Here is an 8,455-nt window from a genome sequence, read left to right on the forward strand (position 1 = left end):
GCTCAGTCGGTTGAGCATCCAACTTCAGCTCAGGTCATGATCTCTCCATTCACGAGTTTCGAGCCCCATGTTGGGCTCTGTGCTGACAGCTCCGAGCCTGGAGCCTGTTTGGGATTCTGTGTCTCCCTCTCTCTCTGCCCCTCCCCCACTCATACTCTGTCTCTTTCTCAAAATTAAATAAACCTTTTTTAAAAATTAAGGGGCGCCTGGATGGCTCAGTCGGTTGAGCGTCCAACTTTGGCTCAACTCATGATCTCATGGTCTGTGAGTTCAAACCACGCGTCGGGCTCTGTGCTGACAGCTCAGAGCCTGGACCTGCTTCGGATTCTGTGTCTCCCTCTCTCTCTGCCCTCCCCCACTCACGCTCTGTCTCTCTCTCTCTCTCTCTCTCTGTGTCAAAAATAAATGTAAAAAATTTTTTTTAATTAAAAATAAAATAAATTTAAAATACGGCACAAAAACAGACACTCAGATCAATGGAACAGAATAGAGAATCCAGAAATGGACCCACAAACGTATGGCCAACTAATAAGCAGGAAAGAATATCCAATGGAACAAAGTCTGTTCATCAAGTGGTGCTGGGAAAACTGGACAGCGACATGTCCAGTTGAACAAATGAACCTGGACCACTTTCTTACACCATACACAAAAATAAACTCAAAATGGATGAAAGACCTCAATGTAAGACAGGAAGCCATCAAAATCCTTGAGGTGAACGCAGGTAAAAACTTCTTTGACCTCAGCCACAGTAACTTCTTACTCAACATGTCTCCAGAGGCAAGGGAAACAAAAGCAAAAATGACCTACGGGGACCTCATCAAAATAAAAAGCTTCTGCACAGCGAAGGAAACAATCGGCAAAACTAAAAGGCAACCGATGGAATGGGAGAAGATAATTGCAAATGACACATCAAATAAAGGCTTAGTATCAAATAAAGGCTTAGTATCCAAAATCTGTAAAGAACTTATCCAACTCAACACCCAAAAAACAAATAATCCAGGGAAGAAATGGGCAAAAGATATGAATAAACACTTCTCCAAAGATATCTAGATGGCCAACTGACACATGAAAAAAATGCTCCACATCACTCATCACCAGGGAAATACAAATCAAAAACACTATGAGATACCACCTCACACCTGTCAGAAGGGCTAACACTGACAACTCAGGCAACGACAGATGTTGGCGAGGATGCAGAGAAAGAAGATCTCTTTTGCATTGTTGGTGGGAATGTAAGCTGGTGCAGCCCCTCTGGAAAACCGTATGGAGGTTCCTCAAATAATTAAAAATAGAACTACCCTATGACCCAGCAACTGCACTACTAGGTATTTATCCAAGGGATACAGGTATGCTGTTTTGAAGGGACACATGCACCCCAATGTTTATAGCAGCACTGTCAACATAGCCAAAGTATGGGAAGAGCCCAAATGTCCATCGATGGATGAATGGATAAATAAGATGTGGTATGTGTGTGTATATATATACACACACACACACACACACACACACACACACACACACACAAAGGAGTATTACTCAGCAATCAAAAAGAATGAAATCTTGCCATTTGCAACTACGCAGATGGAACTGGAGGGTATTACGCTAAGTGAAATTAGTCACAGAAAAACAAAAATCGTATGACTTCACTCATATGAGGACTTTAAGACATAGAACAGATGAGCATAAGAGAAGGGAAGCAAAAATAATATAAAAACAGGGAGGGGGACAAAACATAAGAGACTCTTAAATATGGAAAACAGAGGGTTACTGGAGGGGTTGTGGGAAGGGGGATGGGCTAAATGGGTAAGGGGCATTAAGGAATCTACCCCTGAAATCATTGTTGCACTATATGCTAACTAATTTGAACGTAAATTTTAAAAAAATAATAAATAAATAAAATAAAATTTTTTTAAATTTAAAAAATTAAAAAGAAAAGAGATCTGGTAATGTTGCTCCCTTGACTACAAGACTCAGTGGCTCACCACCAACTCCCTAGCAGGGCATATTGGTCTGCGTCTTCGCAGCTTGGCCTCCATCTGCTCTCCCCACTCCTTTGGCCGCGCTTCACAGACGGGTCCCGCCTCTCTTAGCAACACCGCTCTCTGGGTCTGTGCAGTTTCTCAGACCTGTGCTGCCCTGCCTTCCCCCCAGTGGATGCCGCACCCCTGACCCAGCCCTGATTCCACTTCCAGACTGTGTTGTTTGAGCCATTCTCTAGGATCTCACAAATCCCCTGCTGGGATCTCTAATACAACACACTCCAGATTGCATTAGAATGATTCCTGCTTGGTTTCCCCCATTAGACTATGAATTCCGTTACAGGTAGGACCTGTGGTTTGTGTATCCGTAGTGCCCAGAATAATACCTAATCTATAGTAGATGCCTATTAGGCATTTGTGGAATAAATTTCTTAAAGGCTATTATTCCAAACAGAAGTTCTAACAATTATTGACGGAAAAGCAAAGTAAAGGTATCTTTTGTACCTGCATACACATACAAGTTCCCTTGCTCAAAAAATCATCTCAGGGGCGCCTGAGCGGCTCAGTCGATTAAGCATCTGACTTTGGCTCAGGTCATGATCTCTTGGTTCATGAGTTTGAGCCCTGCGTTAGGCTCTATGCAGACAGCTCAGGGCCTGGAGCCTACTTCAGATTCTGTGTCTCTCTCTCTCTCTCTCTGCCCTCCCCCACTCATGCTCTGTCCCTCTCTCTCTCTCTTCTCTCTCTCTCTCAAAAATAAACATTAAGATTTTTTAAAAAATACATCATCTTAAAATGTACAAACACTCCCAGTTAAGGGCTGAATTGTGTCCTTAACCCCCAACCACCCCCAAATATGCTGAAGCCCTAACTCCAATACCTCAGAACAGACCTTATTCGGAAATAGGGTCTTTACAGAGGTAATCAAGTTAAAATGAGGCCAGTAGGGTAGGCCCTAATCCAATATAACTGGTGTCCTTAGATAAAGGAAAACTTTGGACACAGAGGCAGACACACACAGAGGGAAGCCATGTGAAGACACAGGGAGAGTGCCTTGTGAGGATGGAATATTGACACAATGCGTCTATAAGCCATGGAGTGTCAGAGGCTGCCAGAAGCTAGAAGAGGCCTGGAATGGTTCTTTCCTAACACCTTCAGAGGGAGCGTGGTCTTGCTGACACCTTGATTTAGGACTTCTGGCCTCCAGAACTGTGAGGCAATATGTTTCTGTTGTTTTAAGCCACCCAGTTTTGGATACTTTATTATGGCACCCTGGGAAATTGAATGCATCCCCCAACATGGAGACAGCCCCAAATGTATTCTCTCTGCTTTGTCACTCTGGAACTCCATGAACTTAACTCATTCTTTACGCTGAAGAGTGAAAAAACACAGGGAAAAAATATTGCCTAACAGGGAATTGAGGAGAATCTCCAAAGACTTCCTTTAATCAGGTTTAAATTAATCTACATTTTGTATTTATAGTGATATTAAATTAACAGAATGTGTTTTGACAATAATGTATTCTGAAGGGTGGAATTGATTATATTAATTTGAATGCTATATTTTTATTCAGTAAAGGAAAGTTAAGCATTTCTTCTGCTCATTTTATAAACTTGGGTGAGTCTCGTTATAAAATAAAATAGTTTATTAATTAAAAAGTTACTTATGGGGGCTCCTGGCTGGTTCAGTCAATAGAGCACGCAACCCTTGATCTTGGGGTTGTGACTTAGAGTCCCATGTTGGGTGCAGCGATTACTTAAAAATAAAATCTTGGGTCCCCATTGGTCAAGTGTGACTGTTGATTTAGGCTCAAGGCATGATCTCACAGTTCGTGAGTTTGAACCCCATGTTAGGCTCTGCACTGTCGGCACAGACAATGCTCTGTCTCCCTCTCTCTCTGCTTGGGATTCTCTGTCTCCTTCTCTCTCTGTGTCCCTCCCCCACTTGCTCTCTATCACTCTCTCTCAAAAATAAACATTAAAAAATTTTTGTTTTAATCTTTAAAAAATAAAAAAAAATAAACAGTTATTTATGAAAACTCTAAAGGTCTGGACTGAAACAGTGGGGTGGTGTGATGGTCAAGTTTATGTGTCAAGTGGACTGAGCTAAGAGATGCCCAGGTAGGTGGTAAAACATTATCTCTGGGTATGTCTATGAGGGTGTTTCTGGAAGAGATTAGTACTTGAATCAGTAGACTGAGTAAAGCAGTCACCAGAGCAGGTGGCATCCAATCCATTGAGGGCCCAAGTAAAACAAAAAGGCAGAGGAAGGGCAAATTTGCTCTTTGCTCGAGCTGGGATGTCTATCTTCTCCTGCCCTCGGACACTGAGGATCCTGGTTCTTGGGCCTTTGGACTCTGCCCACTGGCTTTCATGGTTCTGTAGCTTGCAGACAGCAGATTAGGAGATTTCTCAGCCTCCAAAACTGCATAAACCAATTCCAACAATAAATCTTCTTTTATATATAGGTATCTTTATACATATCCTATTTTTTTCTGTTTCTCTGGAGAACTCTGACTAATACATATGGGGAGATGAAAATTTCCAGAATCCATGGGAAGGTGGCAGAGAAATTATCACTGACAGATTTGAATAGAAAAGAAAAAGGAAAAGAAGTTCATACTTTGGGGAGGCATTACTCAATCTAACCAAGAAAACAGAAGCCACTTTGAGTGTTTACATAGGGGGGATTTAATACAGGGAATTGATCACACATAAAGGAAGAGCTAAGCACCAAACAGCACCATGAAGCAAACCTGAAATTAACAACCAAAGGAGCCACTACTGCCTTAGGCTGGAGCAGATTTCTCCATATGGGCTCTATTGACAATTTGGGACAGATAATCCTGTTGTGGAGACCTGTCCTGTGCATCATAGAATGTTTAGCCTTTATCTCTGGCCTTTACCCACAAGATGCTTAGAAGCCTTGCCTACACAAGTTGTAACAACCAAAAAGGTTTCTGGACATTGCTAAAAGTCCCTTGAGTTGGGGGAGGGGGGAAGAGAGAGGAGGGGTAGACAAAAATGTTCCTGGTTGAGAACCACTGAGCTAAAGGGACAAAAGGAGGAGGTGGTGTCACCAGAACCTGGGGTCATCCAGCATCACCCAGGAAAAGCTGGAACCATGAGGCAGAGAGGTGTGTCCAATAAGAGAGGCAGGGAAAAGAGGTCCCAAGCAGGAAGGGAAAGGGACAAATATCCTGGCTTCTCTCTTGCCCCCTCGATCTCCTGCAGGCTGGTGCTGCCTTCCTGACATGGAGAGCAAAGGAGAGGCATGGAATGGTTTTGAGAATGCAGGCCCAGGATCAGCACTGGGACTGACTTTCAAACTGTAGCTCTCAATGAGGACAAGATTTTAAATCTGAGGTCGAACTCTGAGATTAGTGCTCATTCAATGTGCCAGATCACCAAATGATTGCTGCACACCGTCCAGAGGCAGCTTATTTGTGACACCAAGAAATCCCTCACTTGTGCTGGTAACTTCCAAGGCCTCGGAAGGGCCCTAGGAAAGTGTTCAACATTCTCTCACTTTTTTGTAAAATTTGTATCACGCTTCCCCTCATGTTGGGTGGAACTGGAGTGGGTGTGGATATTTTGAAGAGCTGGTTAAAGAAAAGTTGAGGTGGATATCAGCCCTACCCTTGGGCTTGGACAACAGGGGCTCCTATCCCGGGCCCGTACTTCAGAGGGCCTCAATCTGGTTCTTCTGCTGTACCCTTCCCTGGAAATGAGAAGTCTGCAGGGTCAAGGGGATATGTCCACTCAGAATTTATGCCCTCCCATTCTTGCCCATACTTTGAGTACGTAGGACCCTAGAATTTCCTGCCCAAATGGCCCTGATCCTGCTTCCAGAATCTACATGGGCCTCTCTCCTCAGTCCAGCCTTCTGAGAATGGGCCATGATGTAGGAATGCATGCCTCTAGGCCCAAGAGGAGGCCAAGACATGGCTGATTGCTGGAGGTTATGGATAAATCTTGGATGTGTGGACTAGAGTGTCCACAGAAGTTTGTGAGAGGTCTCTCATGGTATGGAATGAGGTTAGGAATGGGAACAGAAGCGGGGGGGGGGGGGTCATAAATAAACAATGATAACATCAATAGAAGACACTCTGACATTGAGACACACATTGTAAGCCAAAATAATAAATTGTTTCAAATTATATCCAAAGTAGGAATTCAATTAAGAGGAAAAAACACATTTTGAGTAGAAGTAAAAAATGGACGTTTATATTGTTTGATAATCTATTTCTTCTTGATCTAACATGAAATAGTGACATCATAATCCACCATCACAATGGGGTTACATTGACAAACTGGTTAATAAGAGTCATCAGTTCAAAAAGTATCTAAGATTAGTTCTTGTGCAAGAAAACATGAAACGTGCATGAAATCTTAACAGCTCGTATATGAAAGAAACTCAATATAGGGCTTCCCAAATTTGACAATTTAAAAAATTAACAAGACTTACCAATAACCAGTTCTGAAGCTGAAAACCCTTTTCTAATATAACAACAATTTCAAAAAATTAGTCAATCTTTCTAAAGGAAAAAAGTGATTTATCTTTCTATAGAAAATGCTATTACAAAATCACTGTCGTGTAAAGGAGTGTATACAGGTATGTCACCAAAAAATATAGAGATAATGATATTCAAGAGATACGTCAAGCTGTCAAATAATAAAAATATTATTTTTCTAGATTTTTGTAGCATTTGTGAGCTTTTCAAATTCTGTAATTTGCTATCATTTCTCTTTCCATTTTAAGTATATATTCAATTTCATACTTAATTTTATATTCACAGTTTTCCATTCTCTTCCCTAAGGAAGGAACCCACCTGTTCCCAAGTTGCACCTGGATGGTGCAGTTGGCTCAGGGCATGATCTCACAGTTTTTGAGTTCGAGCCCCATATTGGGCTCTGCCCTGGTGGCTTGGAGCCTGCTTGGAATTCTGTTTCTACTACTCTCTTCCCCTCCCCCTTCTTGTTCTCTCTCTCTCTCTCTCTCTCTCTCTCTCTTTCTCCCTCCCTCTCTCTCTTTCAAAATAAATAATAAAAATAAACTTAAAAAAGTAAAATAAAATGGAGCTTTGCTGAAGCATTAGTGCAGCCTTTTGATTTTTGTTCAACTTTATGCTTGTAAGCATAAAGGTTGTAAGGTTTCCAGAGGGGCTTGGTGGTTACACCAGGAGAAATGTATAGAAAATTATCCGAGTGGGCAGCTCATCCTAACCCCCAAAATGTCAAGATGTATTATTTTAAGGTAAACGAGTCGGCAACTGGCACTTCCTGAATGCCATTTTCAGATGACTGAATTATGTCCTCGTTTCTCCTTGTTTCTGTTCTGTAGTCTCGGAGGCAGCTGATACAGGAGGGAGAACTGGGCAAGGGGCAGATGACTGTTGGGCTGTGACTGCACAGCTTCTCTCAAGGTACAGAGCAAAGAAAGACAGTGATTAAAAAACAAAGCCAAAAAAGTAACCCACAGTCTATCAGAACACGCCATCAATCCTGACAAAGAGCTGGTATGTTTGGGAGTCCCGAGAACAATCCCCAAAGCAGACAAAGCAGTGGGTAGGAGGCACCAGGAGCCACAGCAAACAGGTTTCATTTGCAAGACTATAGGCTGCGGGGCCAGACCCTTCTTCTCCTTGAACAAAGCACAGGGATTAATTCTTACTACGGAATTTATTATTTCCTTTAAAGTAAAGACATTTCACTCTGAAGTGTGTTAGGTTTCTGAGTGTTCACATTTCCTCAAAAATAGTTATCCGGATTTGAGGATGTAACTTCTACCCACGTTGGTGTACTTTAGGGACTGGTAAAAGACAGGCTGCTCGGGGCAATGCTGCTTGTCCATTTTCCAGCAAAGTTCTTTTAATTCCTCAAAAACCTTATGATTAAATAAAGTGGGTTGAACACAGGCTTTTTATCTCTTCCCCCTTCTGAAATCCCAATAACACGACTGTAAAAGAATAAACTAGGTGTAAGTCCACAAGGACAAAAAGAATGAGAGAGGAGCTGACAGCCAGCTAACGATTCAACAACATCTGGAGCTGTCGTCCTGAGAAGTGGGACTCGGCAGGACAGAGGGAGCTGGATCAGAAATCCTGGCTCGGCTCCTATTACTTCAAAACAGAGCAGACAGCTTTCACAAATTAATCTTGACTTTATTTATTATGGGAGTATTTTCTTTTATAAAGTGGATCACTTAAATTATAAAATGAGCTTTGAGGGGCCCCTGGGTGGCTCAGTCCGTTAAACGTCTGACTTTGGCTCAAGTCATGACCTCAGGGTTTGTGAGTTCGAACCCAGCATCTCTGCTATCAGCACGGAGCCTGCATCTGATCCTCTCTGCCCCTGGCTCTCCCCGGCTCGTGCTCTCTCTCTCTCTCTCTCAAAAATAAATAAACATTAAAAAATAAAATAAAATAAAATGAGCTTTGATTTACTAAACAGTGGCAGTTAACCAAAGGCAAGTCA

This window comes from Acinonyx jubatus, chromosome B4 (assembly GCF_027475565.1).
Source record: "Acinonyx jubatus isolate Ajub_Pintada_27869175 chromosome B4, VMU_Ajub_asm_v1.0, whole genome shotgun sequence".
In the NCBI taxonomy this organism is placed as follows: domain Eukaryota; kingdom Metazoa; phylum Chordata; class Mammalia; order Carnivora; family Felidae; genus Acinonyx; species Acinonyx jubatus.